We start from the raw sequence: 19,480 nt of genomic DNA, 5'->3' as shown, positions 1-19,480 counted from the left end.
AAAAGGGTAATATGCTAATTAGACTGGGTCGACTAGCTGTCTTCCGGACATCCCACTTCTTCACAAAGCCACAGTGGCGGGGGCTGAGGCAGAGGTGGTTAGGCACAGTTGTGAGGGCCAAGGCAGGGGTGGTTAGGGCCAATCAGTCCAGCAGGGGAGCAAGCATTTAGGGAGCTACCAGGCCAGTGCAGGGGAGCAGGCAGTTAGGGGTACGATCAGGCCAGCGTGGGGGAGCAAGTGGTTAGGGGCATGATCAGGCCAGCACTGGGGGAGCAAGCAGTTAGGGAAATGATCAGGGCACATGGGGGAGCAAGCGGTTAGGTGCACGATCAGGCCGGCTCGGGGGAGCAAGAAGGTAGGGGTGCAATCAGAGTGCGTGGGGTAGCAAGCAGTTAGGGGCACGATCAGGCCAGCGCTGGGGGAGCTAGCAGTTAGGGGTGAGATCAAGCTGGCAGGGGAGTGGTTAGGGAGCAATTAGGCAGGCAGGTAGAGGCGGTTAGGGGCGATCAGGCAGGCAGGCAGGCAGGCAAGTGGTAAGGAGCCAGTAGTCCTGGATTGTGATGGGGTCCCAGATTGGAGAGGGTGCAGGCCGGGCTGAGGGACATCCCCACCCCTCTGTGCAAGAATTTTGTGCACTGTGCCTCTTGTCCTATATAATAAAAGCCTAATATGCTAAGTGTCCGGACATCCAGTCATCCGTTCAGCCAATCAAAGTATACTATGATAATGATATGCTAAGGCTGCTCAACCGCTTGCTATGTGCACTGACCACCAGGGGTCAGACAGTCGACCAGTCACTATGACATGCACTGACCACCAGGGGGCAGATGCTCTGACCGGTAGGATAGCCTGCTGCTGGTGTCCAGCTGATCAGGACTGAATGAGATGGGCCAGACACGCTCTGGAGCCCTACCTAGTCCCTCCCTGGCCCCAGTTGTGCACCGGTGGGGTCTCTCTGCTTGGCTTGCGCCCTCTTGCAATCCGGGACCTCTTGGGGGATGTTGGAGAGCCGGTTTCGGCCCTATCCTGCAGACCTGGCTGAGGGACCCCACTGGTGCACAAATTTGTACACAGGGTCTCTAGTTTATAAATAATAAAACAAGAATAAATACTTTGTTTTGTGTGTTCACAACCATATCTTCTATACTAGATTACCACACAACTTTTATAAGATTAACAAAGTGATCTTTTAAAACAATTGTAAGGTACATGCTAAAACCTTATCTAATAATAGACAAACATGGTAATTAACCATACCTCCGCTACGCTTCCCATTGGCTAATCAACAGGATATGCAAATTAAGTGCCAACAAAAATGGTGGCCGGCAGCCACACAGCTGAAATGAATATGAGGCTTGCTTGCTCCAGTGATGGAGGAAGCCAAGGTTCCCTGCCTGCTGCGACTAGCTCTGAGCTGCGGATGCAACAATGTTGCAATTATAGAAGCCAAACAAGCCCCAGGTACCTGCTTTCAGCTGGCAGCGGGCTCAGAGCTTAGAGCGCCAGTGATGGCAACAGAGTCTCAATTATAGAAGCTAAACAAACCCAGATACTTGCTTTCAGCCAGCCATGGCCTCAGAGCTGGAGCCAGGTCTCAGCTCCAGTGACAGCTATAGAATGTAAATAAATCCCAGATTAAAAAAAAAAAAAAAGAGGCTGGGAGCTTCAGTTGCCCGCCAGCCTGAAAACGGCCCTCAGCCCCTCACCCAGACAGGCGAGGCACTTTAGTGGGAACCCCCACCCTGGAGGGGGTGTGACCAGCTGCAAACAGCCCTCAGCCCCTCACCTAGGCTGGCCAGGCACCCCAGTGGGGACCCCCACCCTGAAGGGGGTGTGACCAGCTGCATACAGCCATCAGCCCCTCACCCAGGCTGGCCAGGCACCCAAGCAGGACCACCATCCTGATCCGGGACACCCTTCAGAGCAAACCAGCCGGCCCCCTCCCGTGCACCAGGCCTCTATCCTATATAGTAAAAGGGTAATATGCAAACTGACCCTAACAGCAGAAGGACTGGGAATGACTGGTCACTATGACACGCACTGACCACCAGGGGGCAGACGCTCAATGCAGGAGCTGCCCTTTGGTGGTCAGTGCACTCTCACAGGGGGGAGCTCTGTTCAGCCAGAAGCCAGGCTGATGGCTGCCAGTACAGTGGTGGTAGTGGAAGCCTCTCCTGCCTCCTCAGCAGTGCTGAGGATGTCTGACTGCAGCTTAGGTCTGCTCCCCGCTGGCAAATGGACATCCCCCAAGGGCTGCCAGGCTGCCAGAGGGATGTCTGATTGCCATCTTAGGCCCAATCCCCCAGGGAGCAGGCCTAAGCCAGCAAGTGGTCACCCCCGAGGGGTCCCAGACTGGGAGAGGGCACAGGCCAGGCTGAGGGACCCCCTGCCCCCAAGTGCACAAATTTTTGTGCACCAGGCCTCTAGTATCTAATAATGAGTAAAGCTTAGAGCAGTGGTTCTCAACCTTCCTAATGCCGTGACCCTTTAATACAGTTCCTCATGTTGTGGTGACCCCCAATGTCATTGTTACAAATTGAACTTAATTAAAGCATAGTGATTAATCACAAAAACAATATGCAATTATATATGTGTTTTCTGATGGTCTTAGGCAACCCCTGTGAAAGGGTCGTTCCACTCCCAAAGGGGTCGTGACCCACAGGTTGAGAACCGCTGGCCTAGAGAATATATGTAGCAGCGTGCCATTTTGCAAAATTTTCATTCATTTTTTAATGTAGGAATAATATATTGCAATACAATTTAACTCAGATTACTAGAGTGGTGAGGACAGATCTGTGCATAGTAGCAACACAAATAGAAAAAATAGTTGTTGTAAATGTAGGAAGGCAATCCTGTAGAATCATGTGAATAACGTAGAAATTTGAGGTCATATTTTACATAGCATTTAAAATTCTATGGACATTAATATCCATAGGGAAAGAAACATTAATAAAACCACTTGGTAATGTGATTATAGTCTATATATTGCTAATCTGATGTGTAGGCAGCCTCTGTGTCTCTCTGCTGGGGAGGTCAAGGGGCTACACCTGTTTTTTTTTCTACCTGCAGGAGAAGGGGCAAATGGCCAGCTAATCAACTGGCACCAAGAATTTAGAAATGATTTGTCTGTGTCTGTGTATGGATAAACAAGAAAAAGAGAAAAACATTATGTTTCTAAATGTTTAGTTTTGGTTTATCATTAAAATATGGCATTTTACAATACAGTATGATTTAGAGAGTTTTTCCAGAAAAGGGCGTAGTAATATATGGAAAAATCATTACATGATCTCTGGTTCAAAAGTCAGTAAATTCCTGTCTTTTAACTTAACAAGCTTTAGTGTTCACTACTTATCCCTTCTTCAAACATACCCATTATAATTGAGGAGTTTCTCTATAATAAAATATAAAAAACAAAAGCATAAAAAAGTATAGTTTAAAATAGGACATTTCAAGAGGACAATGAACAGAGAAAACTGTATAAGTAAATAAACATACAAATTATAATTCATAAAGAGTAAAAATTCACTTATATACATTTGGATTATGAAATGTAACTTTAATTTGCATACAATGAAGAAATTCAAGTTGATTATATTTCAGTATAAAAATACTAATACTTTATTTTATAGTGCTTATAGATATCATAATACTCTCTTTTCTCACATTACTGAATATATGCCTTTATATTTATTTCAAATTTTGGAGGTTGCAGTTTAAATAAATGGTTAAGAAGAAGTAATACAAGATATAAATAAATTAATTCTAAAGATTAAATTAGTTCTGTTTAAGTCTCTTACCATTATACACTATTTTCTATATCCTATATTATCTACATTTAATTTTCTCTATTTTTCTCTCTCCCTTTTACTTTTGTCCTGCAATGAAATAAAGTAGAGATCTTTAAAAAATAAAAGCAACAATACATCTATTATTCCTCCACCTTGATCATTACTCTCCTTATTGCAGTCCCTAGCAATTACCATAAAACATGTTCTTTATGCGTTGGAACAAACAAATAATAAGCATCATATATTTTAGTTTTATTGTTAAGAACATGAATATTAAATGGCAAAAGCAGGCACAGCATGTATTCTACAAGCATGGTGCACAATCCCTTTTTCATATGCTTTCCCTTTACACTTGTAAATTGGATAAATGCAGCCATAGGTGTTTTGACAGCTAATTAAATGTGAATATGGGCAATTATATGCCAGCATACTACTATGATTTGTGGAAAATAAGATGGGATTTGTATAATTTGTACTGAGCTATTTTAAATTCTGCCACTTACATACACCTGATTTTATGATGCATACTGAATCATTCAAATTGAAATTTCCATTGTGTGTGTATTTGTTTATGGATATATATATATGAATCTTTGGATTTACTACCTATTTGAAAGCATGTTTTTATGTAGCTCATATAATGCCAAATCTGTAAGAAGCAAATAATGGTAGTTTGGAAATAAATATTAAGGCCCATGTTTTTTCATTATTTTAGCTTCTATCATTGGTAAAATTCTTGTAGAAAGAACATAATAAAGGGTTTTTAGAGTACTTATATTCATGAGAAAACATATTGTTCTTACTAAATTGTTCCATTATCTTGGGTTAATCACAGAGATCATAATAATCTAGCTTTTTGTGTTATGATAGCAGAAGCATGTGACCCTAAACTGAGGCCACATTCAACAGAATATCTTAGATTTCAAACAGCCTATACTTGAACCGCATTCTTACATTCTGCATTTTCCAAAGGGTTATCATAAAATATATGAAAAATGTAGGTAACATAAAGTAATCATCAAAAGAGGAGTAGGGGTTTACATGGTACATCAATTAAGACAACACAAATGGTGTAATATAAATCCAATATAAACAAAGAATGGACCATAGATTTAGCATTAAGTTTTGGATATTATAATGAAATGAGAAATTGAGCACATTAATAATTCAATAATGGCAATAAAGTATAAAACAATTACTCATCTTAAGGTGGGGACTTTTTTTAGAAGTTATCAGTCAAGAATATAATATTGTATTTACCAATGTCTTTAATGGTAGGATTATAGTAAACATTTTTTTTTCTAACTTTCCTCAATAAAATATTAATGGGACTTGTTATATTTGACAAAAACATTTTCAAAGGGCAATCCTACATGCAAAATCTAAGCTCTCTATTGACCTTATCAAATTATGATGTAGATGTTTACTGAATGTCTTTTAAACATTTCTTCATAAATACCATTATTTCTCAAATAGTTTTTAATCTATATAAATTTATTAATAATAATTGTTATTTTTGTGACCTAGTTGCCTTTGGGAAACAACCCATTTAATTTGGATGGTAATTTCCCACCCTGCCATTCCCCAGAAGGGCAGTGATTGATCTTAACCAATCAGCATATCACCTTTCCTTAGCTAGAAAGAGAGATTCATGGAAGGAAAAACTTCCAAAGCAAAGCTGTGAGAAATTATGAGGTGTTTGCTGAACCTTTTGAGACAGAGCTATGTTCATCCCCTTTAGAGACAAATTTATATGCATAGCTTTTTGGCATATTGCCACCAAGTTTTATTACTACCACATGGCATCTAAAAATGACATTAGTGTATCATCATCATCATCATCATCTAATTTTTGTTTTCTGGATTAATTCATAATATAGGCCATTTCCCATTTGTATTTCCTGATATATATACTAATCTGGGTTTCATCCTGTTTATATTTATAATTTTAGATGTTTCTGTAATAAGTGATGATTATGTCAGTAAGAAAAAGGAAAGGTCTAGTGGCTATGCTTATGGGATAGATTAAAATTGCCATGATCTGAAGAGGGAGGATTTATTTTTGTCCTCTTCCTATATGAAATGGCTGAACAGAAAAAAAAAAAGAGAGAAAAAGAAAAAGGAAAGGTCTGAAGAGTTGGAGAGAAGATGGGACCATAAATTAACGTCACTGACTTTATAATATTTTACCCCTTTAGAAATAATACATCAAGTCTCGATAGAGATGCCAGAGAAGGTCAAGTTATTTTTGTTGATACCAGTTTGATAACATTTTTTAAAATTGTCTTATAGGGAGAATTTTTTTCTGCATTATTTTTCTATTCCAATAGATTGCAAGAGTTTTCACTTCCAGCAATAATGACTGAGATTCAATTTTCCTTCTTGTCTTGTGAGCATGTTTTACTCTATAGTTCTTCTAATAATTATGAAAACTTATCTTTTAGAAAATTGAAAAACTACAAGACCCATTAAATGTTAAATATTTAAAAGCCTGGAAGATATATGTAACATTACCTAACGTATACCATTGTTTAGAATATATTTCTATGAATTACATATTAGTTATACATAAAATATATATGAATTGAATTGAGTTCTCCAAGTGGCAGAAAAAAAATGAGGTTTTATAAATGGTCCCTTTGTTTATGAAGAATCTAATTGTTACTTTTTGCTAAATTTTATAAAATTGTTTAAAGGAATAACAGTTTTATTTTAGTTTTGCTCAATAATTGGCTTCTTAGCAAAAAGAAAAACAACAAACAAACACAAAACACAAAAAGTCATGTAAGAATAGAACATTTAATCAAATGTATAGTCCATTTTTCATTGTTGTCGATAACCCCTCCACTTTGTTCATAGGCTATTAGAGTAATCTCCATTTCTGTAACAAGAAAGCTATAACTTCCATAAAAAGATACTGCTTTAATGGAATGTGTTGTTGATAGTTAGATAAATATTACTCTGTGTAATGAGCATTGGCTATCTTCTAATTAAAATGACTCTTACTTATTGTCTCACTCTGAAACTGCTAGATTCTTTAAAAATCTGTTCAGGTGACTGAAGTGACTGAAGGAATTGAAATTTTAATAGGAATGGCCCTAAAGTAAAAGAGGTGATCATTCCTTGGCTAGTTTTATAGATTGCTTGTGGACATGGCAATTAGCTGCCTGATCTTCTTAAATTTTCTAAGCTTTAGTTGACTCATAGGTAAAAGAGGAATAAGTAAAACCTCACCTTGTGGAATTATTATAATCATTAAATTAATCATATATTTAAACCTATGAGGACCAATACCTGACAAGGAATAAGCACACAAAATATATGCATAGGTTCGTTATTATTATGCTATTTTGTTTTATATATATTTTATGTTATATTTACATGTAAATATATGTTTTATACAAACAATATAAATATATATTTTTAAAAAAATTTCTCCCTAATTCCAATGACAGCATCATTTATTATCCCCAAAGCAGTGTTATTTATTTTGAACTCTATTCTTTTTAAATTTGTAAAAAGTCATGTGAAAGCTTAACATAGACCCTGGCATATACTAATTGTTCAATAAATGTTAGATTTATCAGCATCACCTCCAGTGGTTTTGTTTCTTGTGGCTCAGATTGTCATATCAACATAGCATGTGTTTCACACTCAGTCCTCCCTAAACATACATGCTCACATGCTTCTCCAGGGACTGAAGCAGGAAGGGTAACTCTAACTTATTTTCTTTGGGTCACTGTCAACTTTATCCCTTCACTTTGTCCATCATAACACTTTCTGCTAGCCAGTATTATTTCCAGCAACTTCTAAATTTATTTTTTCCCTTTATCCAATATGCTGACCTCTTTTCCTAGGAAATCTTTCATAATTCATGGGTTGTTTATGCTTAACCATAGAATTACCAATTCAGTAAATGTAACTGTTTAAATGACAGTAATTGGAGCAGTTTTATGTGTGTATTTTCCAAAATAGTGTCACGATATTTCAGTGATACCATTTCATATAATTTTTAAAATTCATTCAAGTCATTTGCCTAGATTTTTTTCTGGAATGCTTCCTAATCATTCTTAATTAAGTTATCTATGAATGGAATGAGACATCTTTTCTGTTTCTAGAAATTTTATTTACCACAAATGTACAACATTCAACAGCTGGTTGAAAATGAAGAATTATAAAATCATAAAGAGAGAAATTAATTTTTTTTCTTACTTGTTTTAGTTTTTGAAACTAGCTTGCATTTCTTTTAGAAGTTGGTTGGATGAGAGGAAGGACATAAGCGTAGTAAGGGTGTCTGGATAATGGAATCAGATTCATTTGGATTTCTGGCTCTGCCATTTTCTAGCTGGATGATCTTGGACAATTCAATCTGTGGGCCTTACTTTTCTTGTATGTAGAATGAGTATCATATAGTTTCATCTACCTTATAAGGTTTTATGCTTTTTAAATTAAATAATGTTTGTAAAAGACAACACAATGCCCATATGTAAGTACTTGTAATTCTGGAGTGGGTGTGGCAGCCAGGAGAAAACTTTGCTTATTTGACAATCAATAATTTCCAAGGGGGCTCCTTGACCTGACATTCTCTGTAGCTTTGAATTCCTTAGAGGCACCCAAATATATGCTTTTATTATATAATACATATTTTATTATATAATATGTATTTTTTATATTTACATATGTCACACTATTAAATCAGATGTAACTGATTACATTAAATTTAATTTGAGGAAATGAATGAGTTTAGTTTAATATTTCCCATTTATTAATGGGTCCATCTGTACATGAACTTAAGATTTTCATATAATTTTTGCAGATACCTTAAAAATTCTTTACCTGACTTCAGATTGCTAGTTATAAAAAACAAAACAAAACAAAAAACACAACCCCCCCTACCACACACACACACACACACACACACACACACAACCAAACACTGCAATTCTTAAAATGCTTTCCAAATTGAAAGCTAATATTGATTTAAAGTACACATGACTGCCTTGGCTAGTTTGGCTCAGTGGATAGAGCATTGGCCTATGGATTGAGGGGTCCCAGTTTTGATTCTGTCAAGGGCACATTGCTGGGGTTGCGAAATTCCCAGTAGGGGGTGTGTAGGAGGCAGCCAATCAATGATTCTCTCTCATCATTGATGTTTCTATCTCTCTCACCCTTTCCTTTCCTTTCTGAAATAAACAAAAATATATTTTTTAAAAAGTACAGAGTACTGTAAATGAAGGGGGAAAATATATACTTTTTTATACTTCACAAGCGTGGACATCAGAAATGTTTAAATGTCCCTGAATGGTGAAAAATGTGTGTGAGGGTGGGGCAGGTGCATGTGTCTTTTTCAGTAGAGTGTTACTTGAAATGTAAGACAGTAAAAGCAAAGGGGGCAGTTGTAAAGCACTGGGTGATGAAATTTACATTGTTGGTTGAGTGGCAATTGACTCAATTCTCTCATTTTCCTGAGTTTTTTGTCTATGAAATCTTTTCTTAAAGTAAACATTATGGAAAAGGATAAACATAAAATTACATCAACTTGGGACTGCAATGGTTTAAGATAGTGGTCAGGATGGACACAAAACTCTCATCTTCTCACCCTTTCTCTCCAGTCCTTCTCCAGCCAAATGCATCTGCAAACACAGAACATGGAGCTTAGCTCAGTCAGCTGAGTTAAGGAAACAGAATGATCCCAAAATCTTGTGAAAGTTAGAGTGAAAAAGTAATAGACTGTGATACTTAGTTATTTTGTCCTTAAGTTCTCTTTGAAATATTTTTATTGCAGTCCTTAAGAGGGTTTCCCAGTTTATATTATTGTATGTTTTAGATGGCTAATTAAATATTTTCAATTTTTATTTAAACACACACACACACACACACACATTAGCACAATCAGGAACACACATTTTAAGGTGTAATTGTTTTCCAATTTTTGTCTTGGGTTTCTGAGTTTATGCTTGGTTTTACCTGAGTTGAGAATGCTGGCTGATTGGGAAGTTTTCCAGGCCATTATTCTGCCTGAAAGGATAAGGCAATCGATCTCATCTTGAATTCCTGAAAATCCTAATTACTCTCTTCCTTCATACACTGTAAATCTCTGAGCAGGATGTATTTTTGTTATTTCATTTGGATGTCTCTGTAGTTCCCTGTTTAGTTTTTAATTACTTGGCCAAAATCCCTCTGAGTATGTGGAGTCAGATTTATTTTGTGCATTTATTTCTAAGCCCTAAACTTGTCTTAGAATGAAAGGTTCTCTAAAGTCTATTCCAGTACTAACATTTTATGGTTCTACGTTTTTAGATTGTTTATTAAGAAACAACATGTATGACTATAAATTATGCTATATTTGGTTTGTGGCTAAATCAATGTTTTCCTATAAAATGATGTTGCTCTTTAATTATTATTTTCAGGCGAGATGATCAATTTATTAAAGTTCTTAAAAAACAAACATATTACTGCTTTACCTGAATGTTGATACATATTCATAAACACCTTTCTATATAACTTGATATTCTTAATATGGGATTGCCATCTGACACAGGAACAAGGGAGAGAAATCTTTGTGCTCTCCTGTATTTATGTCTTCATGGCCTCAGCCTCAGTTATATTCTAATGAAGAAAATATTTTGCAAATATTTAATGTACATCCCCGTTTGTAGGTAAGGGAGTTAATTTAAACCCAGTCAGTGAAAACAAGACCCATTTCTTGTTCCTTACAAATGGCACTCATCTTTTGTTCACTGTCTTAGAGGAATAAAATAACAGAATAAACAAAAAGGTAGGCACTCAATTCCAGCTTTTAATATTCAAAATTAGTTGTCTGTTAACAAGCTACTTATTTTCTTCTTTTCACTGTAGTTTTATCCATAAACAGTGATAATAACAGGATCTATATCAAAGGTTTCTTTTCCCTCTTACAAGGAGCAAATAAGTTAATTTGTATATATTTAGACATAGTAAGCATTAAGCAAATATATAGCATCATTATCAACACTTTAATCCTAGTGGATTAAAGATGTATATTCTACCTGATGTGCAAAGAAATTATAGCTTGTTTATTTTCTGCAATTAATGTTACCTTTCTCACATGTCACCCTTCCAATTTCCCATCCTGGTTATTGTAGGGAAAACGGCAATAAATAAATGTTGCCTTCTATTTAACTTTAAAAGTTAATGAATACTTCCTTGTCCTTTTCTGATTGTACATAGACTTACATAAATAGCTCAGCATCTTTTAAATATCAGAGTTTGCTTTCTTTCCTCCTTCCTATTCCCAGAATGGCCAGTGTATATCTGATATATTTATTATGGTGGCAACGGCGAAAAGGAGGCAGGTATGCTGATTACACAGGATTTGTGCTATCATCCTTTAAGAAGTGTGTTATCTGTGATCATCTTTGCACTGCCAGCTGCTAAGATACAACTGGTTCCATCTGGCTTTGGGGGTGCTATGCTGCACCCATGGTAGAAGAGCATTATATTTATTTTTGTCATAGAAGCCCCCACTCATTGAAGCTGCTTCCTACCGTCTCAGACATTTGCAAGTCCACAGACATTCACATCATCTTTATACCCTTACAGAAAGGCAATCTGAAAATTCCAGATCCCCTGCACATTACACATCCACCATAGAAAACCTTAAGCAATAGTATGCATATGTTTACTGGACACAGGATTGTTAGCACAGCCAACACCAGTCTCCTCCAGGGGCCTTGCAATTCCTTCCAGCTGCGGGTAGGGGAGCAGACTGGCAGTCCCCAAATATCTCATCATTTCCAAGTTTAGGACCTAGAGGAGAGACCAAGACATAGGTTGTTGGTGGTGAAGAAACAGGTACAATATCTTCCATTTTTGTGATGCCTTTATTTCCTCTTCACTCCGTATTTATTTTCCCTTTGGAAGTTTCTTCTCTTTCTTATCTATTCCTTTTTGCAGGGTTGTTAAGACTGACAGCATATATTTAATGGTAAAATGTCTAATGTACGTGTCTAAACGTAGCATTAACCTAACCATAGTTATCCTTACTACTGCAGATACCTGTGAAAGAGTCTTCACCAAGCAATTTCTCTTTACCCATGAGATATGATATTCTATTTATTCTATATTGTATGTAACTCTGGAGGTCCATTTGCTCCATTTTATCCTCACTTTCATTATCTTATCACAAGCCTGAATTAGGTCTTAATGAAAAATATTGTCACCAATCTACTTCTAAATGCATCTGTTTACTAAACAATGGATCTACTAGCTTGCTTACCTACCTGTCATGCACAGTGAGGAACACTGACACAAATGCCAATAAATGCTAGGCTATAAGTGAGTAATAAGATCCATTCAATAGAGAGAGCATTATTCAGCTTCTACAACCAAACTGTGGGAAAATAGTGTTGCTACTAGATCTTCTTATTTTTCAACACAGATTGGCATTTTAATTTTTATGAGAAATTTCCCAATGTCTAAATGTTCACAATTAATTCAGAAATTGTTTAACGCATTTCATAAAGCAATAAAATATCTGTAGTCAAAATTCAGCCTAGGGATAACCAATTGTCAATATCCCACATGAGGAAAGAAGAACCATTATTTCCCCAACTTCGTCTCAGTTCCACAATCTCTTGTAGCATTCCTTAGCATATATACATATATTTATCCCTACACTTAAAACAAACTCACTTCCTGTTTTTACACTGGTTGATCTCTTTGCCTGTAATGTGTTCTCACCTGCAGAGTTCACTCTACTGTATTAAGATTGAAGTAAATGGCCCTAGCTGGTTTGGCGCAGTGGATAGAGAGAGAGTCTGCAGACTGAAAGGTCTCAGGTTAGATTCTGGTCAATGGCATGTATGTCCCTTGCAGGTTCTCTGGCCCTGGTCAGGGTGCGTGCAGGAGGCAACCAATCGATGTGTCTCTTTCACATTGATGTTTCTGTCTCTCCGTATCCCTTCTATTCTTTCTAAAAATCAATGGAAAAATATCCTCGGATTAACAACAACAAAAGATTGAAGTAAATGATAATATCCTGGTAGCTATGATAACTCATTCTTACCTATGCTCCAAAGATAATTTCCTATAAAACTTTATTAATGCTCACTTTACTAGACTGTTAATGCTTCAAGAGGGGGACAGACTTTATTCATCTTTGTTTCCTAACTCTCAAATCACATTCAATAGAAGATACTCAGCATGAAAAGGAACAGATTCCCTTGACCCTCTAGCAGGCAGGAAAGCCTTAGAAGTCCTACAGTCCTTAACAACCTGAGAGTGGGTCTTAACTTGTTGCTGATGCTCATGTTAAACAAAGGTGTGTTTATTTTATTATTAATTTTTGAGTCACCTTGTTAAGTTTTACTAATGAAAAGAAAAAAAAATTGTTGGGATCTGATTGGCATTGTGTTCACTCTATAGATGAATTTTAGGAGAACTAAATCTAAACTAGACTTTATAGTTCTACTCATGAACATAATTTATCTCCCAATTTGTTTTAGTTTTTCATTGATTTCTCTCAGTAGTGTCAATAATCTGTAGTTTTCATTGTAGAGGCCTGCAACATATTTTGGCACATTTATTCATAATTACATTATGGTTTGGAAAGCTTTAGTAAATTATTTTAAATTAGATGCTAATAATTATTTGCTTACAGAGCTTTTTTTAATAGAAATATTGTTTGCAGATAAAAAGATATAAAGTTATTATTATTGTTGTTTTGTCATCATGTTGTTGACATTTGTATATTGATCTTAGGTGCTGCTACCTAGATAATTTCTCTTTTTAGTTTTGGTACATTTTTGTTGATTTATTGGAATTTTCTATATAATTTTATTAACTATGAATAAACACAATTAAATTTGTCCCTTTTGTACATTTTATTATTTTTTTTAATCCTTACCTGAGGATACTCTTCCATTGCTTCTTTTAGAGAGAGTGGAAGAGAGAGGGAAAGCAGAGAGAAACATCAATGTGAGAGATTCACATCAATTGGTTGCCTCCTGCATGTGCACTGATCAGGGCCTGGGCTGGGGAGGAGCCTGCAATCAAGGTACATGCCCTTGACTGAATCGAACTCGGGACCCTTCTTTCTGCAGACCGACCCTCTATCCATTGAACCGAACTGGCTAGGACCTTTTTGTACATTTTAAATGTTTATTTTTGCCGTATTGTATTGGCTGGATTCTAGTACATTGAGGATCAGAAATGTTAAAAAAAGGTATACTTGCCTTTTTATCATTGTAAGGGAGAAAACATTCTATATTTCACCATTAAGTAAAATGTTAACTTGAGTTGATTGTTTTTTTAAATATGTGTACTTTATCAGATTGAGCATGTACTCTTTGTTCCTACTTTGCTGACAGTTTCCTATTAATTGGGTGGTAAATTTTTCATTTTTTGCAGCTATTGGATCAAATGATTTTTTTAAATTTGCTAATGTGATAAATTACATTGATTTTGACTGCCTAAACAGACATCATTACAGATATAAACTCACTTGTTCATGATGTGTAACTCTTTATATATTGCTGGACTTTGTTTGCTAATATCTAATAGAGGATTTTGACTTCTTTGTAAGGGATATTGACATGTAAATTTTTTTCTTCTGGTGTCCTGCTGGCATTATAGTGGTCTCTTCAGTAAGTTGGCAATTGTTTCCTTCTCCTCTATTAGTCAAAGATTTCGTGCAAAAACTATTAGTTTTTTCATAGATACTTAGAAGACAACTAGTGACGCCAACTGAGCCTGAAATTTTCTTCAAAAGAAGTTTCTCTTTACTTTGATTTTAGTTGCTTGTTTTTAATTTGACAATTGAATTTCTTTATTAGAAGTATGGCTATTTCAAATTTTTCAAGTGTTAGTTTTGATATTTGTTTTCCAAAAATAATTACTGATTTCATCTAAATTGTTAAAATATATTGACATAAAATTGTTCTTAAAGTTCTCCTTTTATCCATGTGTTTTTGCTTTTGTGTCTCTAGTAAGAGTTATTTATTTCATTCTTGATAATGGAAATAATTTTATCTTTTTCTAGTGTCTTAAAGTGGGGGATTATATCACTAATATTAGTCTTTTTTCCTAATATAAGAATTCCATTTACTACTACAATTTTTTTCTTTAGAAACAGCTTTACTGCATCTTATACATTTTATATTTTTTTCATTTAAATTTCTTTTTAGTTTAAAATAACTTCTATTTGTCCTTGTGATATTCTTTGAAATTTTATTTATCTAGAAATATGTAGCTCATTTCCAAATATACTTGGGTTTTCTACATACCTTATTGTTATTGATCTCTAATTTAATTCTATTGTGCTCAGAAAACATGCTCTGTAAGATTTCAATCTTGTAAAATTTATTCAGGCTTATTTAATGGCTTAGCATATGGTCTATCTTAGAGAATAATCAATATGCACTTGTTAAAATGTTGTTCTGTTATTATTGTGTGTTGTGTTCTATACATATAAATTAGATAAAGTTAGTTGCTAATTTGTTCAATATCCCTACTAAAATTTTCCCTCCTTATTCTCTCAATTAATGGGAGAGGAGTGATTGAAATCTCCAGTTGGAATTGTAGAGTTGTCTGTTTCAACCTTGATTCTTTCAGCTTTTCCTCATTAATTGGATTTTCAGTCACTGTAGACATTCACATTGATGATTTTCTCTTCCTGATGACTTTATAATTTAACATGATGATGCCTTCCTCAGTAGCCTTTGTTGTCTTGATGTTTATTTTATATGATATTAATATAATCATACCAGCTTTCTTGTGCTTGTTATTAAAGAATATATTAGTTTATAATTGGAAAGTGCTTACAGATGTACTGGGCATGAATACATAAGTTGGAAAATAAACCCACCCACAATTTCCAATGATCACTTCACTCCATATAAACTAATCTACATAGAATCACCCCCTTCACAGGCTGTTCTCCTTCACAACATTCTTTCCCCTTGTATGAAGCACCATCTCCTACTTCTCCTTTTACCTGAGTCATACTCACTTTTTGTAGTTTTTATTCTCTCCATGACATTTCGTGAAGAGTGATCCTTCCCTTCTCTAAGCTCCTATAACCCCTGGCATCTTCTCACTTATACTTGTCATTTGCTGCTTCTTAATGTAATTTAGGTTTTATGTTTCTTTTTTGCTAGTCGTTAGGCTATGTGATATTTCCATGTTAGGATCCACTCTTATTATCCTTGCAAAGCTGTGGTAAAATGTGTTTTGGGTTTTTGGCTTACTTACACTCAGAGCTCAATTCAGAATTGCCTTTGGTATGTGGAGAGGCACAGAGCAGCAATAGGGCAATAAAACGGCAGTGGTTAACCAGAATCAAAGAGGCACCATGGAGGAAATTTGCTCTGACAAGGCTAGCTAGTGGTGCAGAGGTTATCTTAATCTGCTTTCTAGTTGTACCTACGCCTACTTTGAACAGTGTTAATGAAATATGATATATGAAAAATTAGGAAAATGAAAAATATGGGGATCTCTGGCCTTTGTGGCTCAGTTGGTTGAGAGTGGTCCCATGCACAACAGGGCTGCCTGTTCCACTTCTAGTCAGGGTACATGCCCCTGTTAGCCTGATCCCCAAGTAGGGGGCGCACAGCAGGCAGCCAATCAATGTTTCTCACATTAATGTTCATCTAATTCTCTCTTCCAATGTGGGGTGTGCAGGAAGCAGCTGATCACCGGTTCTCTCTCATCATTGATGTTACTCTCTCTCCCTTTCCCTTCCTCTCTCTCTAAAATCATAAAAAAACCCACATTTTTTAAAAAGAGAAAAGTATGGGGAAACTAGTGTGCTATTCCAGCCAATCTTGATCATAGTAGTAATAATAGCACTCTATACATCATGTACCATATGCCAAGTAATTCCTAAATGCTTCATATACAAACTAGTTATTTAGTTACTGTCATTGACGTTTTACAGAGAAGAAATTGGAGAGACTGCAGAAGGAGGTAATATGCCCAAGAACTCTTAAAAGTCAGAGTCAGGTTTTGAACCAATGTTGTTTAAGCTTCCAAGCAAATGTGTATGTGTAGGACCCACCTTTCTTTGATTTCTTACAAATTCAGCAGTATCTCTAACCCTCTAAATCTTCAGAAGTGAAATAGAGAGGCTGGTATAAGAATTCTGAATTGTCCTGTTAACCTGCCAAAGCCTTCACTATGTCTGTATCAAGTGATACAGCATGAGCCCTTGGTAACTAATACAGATATACTTTCCTGAGATAAAAGAGTAGATAAATAACCAATGTAAATGCCATTTATTCATTAAAATTCAACACAGCAAAATATCTAGTCATTATCTGAATGACTAATATACTTTACTGTCTTCATGTATATCATAAAACATAATAAAATGGATAATGGATATATTCTCCTGAATAATATTGCTGCAATTTAAATTCTCATTTCATGACATGAATAGAGCACATTTCTGTGCATAAAGTAGTAAAATACCATGCTATAGTTCAACAAAGAGCTGCAGTATTATTTAAAGGAAAATTCATGAATCATCCAAAATAGCACATAATATTTTTTTTCACATTTGTTTTCTATTTGAATCATTTCTTTCTACTCCAAGAGCAAAACCGGTATATCCTGCATCTCTCAGCATAGCTTTCCATTAGAATGGTTACATGATGTATTTTAACAAATTGCTGCTTTGAGATAATTTTTCATGATTCTGACATGATAAGATTCTTTTATTACTTTCTAAAATGAGCTATTAATAAGCTAAAATGTAACATAAAAGCAGAAGTCTTCTATTCTTTAATGACAAAGATATGACAGGTATATAATATCAATATCCCCCACCAAACAAATGCCCTAAAATTACAAGTTAGAGTTACTGCACTTCAAAAAATAACATCAAACAAAATGCTTACCAGTCCCAAGTATTCTATCGCAGGGCATACGTCTTTGTTTGTCTCAAAAGGAACATTAAATGCATATCTGCAAAAGAAATCCATAGCACTTAATCTAAGTAAAGACATTTTCTGGAAAGCATTATAAAATCAAGTAAAATCTGTTTCTGTGAAGTCACCCAGAATGAAACTTTGAAAATTTTTTCTATGTAAAACTTGACTATAGGTATATGGGAACACTTCATTAGCAGCCTCCCTTCTTTCCTACATTTTTCTTTTACCCAAGAAATATTCAGAGGGCCGCATGAATTCATGAATAAGAAATTTCACTAAATCAGTGATACATTTTATTTATAAATTTTAAAAATAACCAAATATTTGTAAGTGCATTGGTATCCATGAAAATATAGGTTGTATAAATGTATGTTTCTATTTTAATTTTTAGTTATGATCATGAATATTTCTAAGAAACATGTTAAAATATGTGGATACCAGCAAAAGAATATCTGTATTTTCATATTTAGCATAATTACTTGTGATTTGGGGGAAAAAGGATTAATAATTCCCAAGTTACATTTGGAACCTGATGCATATGTACATGAAAGATCTAGTTAGCTGCAGTTTGTTTTGTTTGTTATATGAATACATATCTGTCACATCCCAGCATTCAGAGGTGATTTTTAAAGACTTTGGGAAAATAAATTTTAATTTTTATGGTAGTAGAGTCATACTACATAAATTTCAATGAATTTTTCTCAGTGCTGTTTTATTTTATGAATCTTGAGTGTATTTGCTCTTCCAAAGATCAAACGGATAAAGGTAAAAATAGAGGGTTACTTTCTTCCCCAAACTAAGAAAAATCAAACTGTTAGAGTAGCAAATCTAATTCTCACACTTCAAGCTTAATATGTCCTACACCTAAGGAAATTGATTTTATAATAATCCTGAAATTATAGTTGTTAGAGATACAGAGATTCATGCACTAAAAATTCTCACACTTTAACTCAAAAAATATTGCTCCTTTTTCTCATTTCTCAACAATAGTGTTTCTAATTTATTTTGCCTTCTTTACCAATAGGATAAACATATTTTGGAAGCTATTAGGAAAGAAATTTATTTATATCATTTTATGTATCTTTATTTTCATTGTCTATATTGAAATAACTATGGTTTAGTTTCATGACAAAATAATTCATTATAGTTTTGTATTTATACCAAGACTTTATGGGGAAAATCTATTACCATAGTTTTGTGAAGAAATCCCTAGACAAAAGTCCACTTAAATAGTAAGTTTTCCTAGTTCTATTTTGGGACCTCCACCTCTATTATCAGAGTAATAAGTTTAATGATTGTCATCTATTTTCAATGGACAATACATATCTAGAGTGGCTACTATGTCAATAATACTATGCTATTAACTTACCTATATGTTTTTTCAAGACTCAATTAAAAATAAATTATAACATTAAATACTTTAATATTAGTGTCAACTAAAATCAGCCCCTTTCCTTTTAACATTATGTCACTTATTTAGGAGTCTACTAATTAGGAACCAAAATTTCCCTATATTCAAATTCCAAGTCTTTTTACTGGGTATTTTATGTGCTTGATTTTTTTACATCCCGGAAATGAGATTATAGGTATATCATTTTTTCTCTCCTCTGTCCGGTCTATTCCTCATCTTAATTGTGAAGAACCTCACTATTTTCTGTGTTTGAATCCCTTCTATACCATATTTGTTAATTCCCATATCCATATTCAACTTGGAGGATACCATTTCCATGTTAGTTCCAGGGTCCTAGGGAAAGATTAATTCAATGTTTGAGGTAATACTGT

At 35.1% G+C, this 19,480-nt stretch overlaps 1 non-coding gene across 1 annotated transcript; it reads left to right on the top strand.

The window, feature by feature from the left end:
- The first annotated feature begins 5,750 nt into the window (after window positions 1–5,750).
- Window positions 5,751–5,888, top strand: LOC132236332 (small nucleolar RNA SNORA29). The gene has a single exon (XR_009453271.1). It is a non-coding gene; the product is annotated as a small nucleolar RNA SNORA29 (small nucleolar RNA).
- The last annotated feature ends 13,592 nt before the right edge of the window (window positions 5,889–19,480 follow it).

The sequence above is a fragment of the Myotis daubentonii genome, chromosome 5 (assembly GCF_963259705.1).
Source record: "Myotis daubentonii chromosome 5, mMyoDau2.1, whole genome shotgun sequence".
Lineage (NCBI taxonomy): Eukaryota > Metazoa > Chordata > Mammalia > Chiroptera > Vespertilionidae > Myotis > Myotis daubentonii.
Note: the sequence above shows the minus strand (reverse complement) of the source record. Positions and strands in the feature narration are given on the sequence as shown.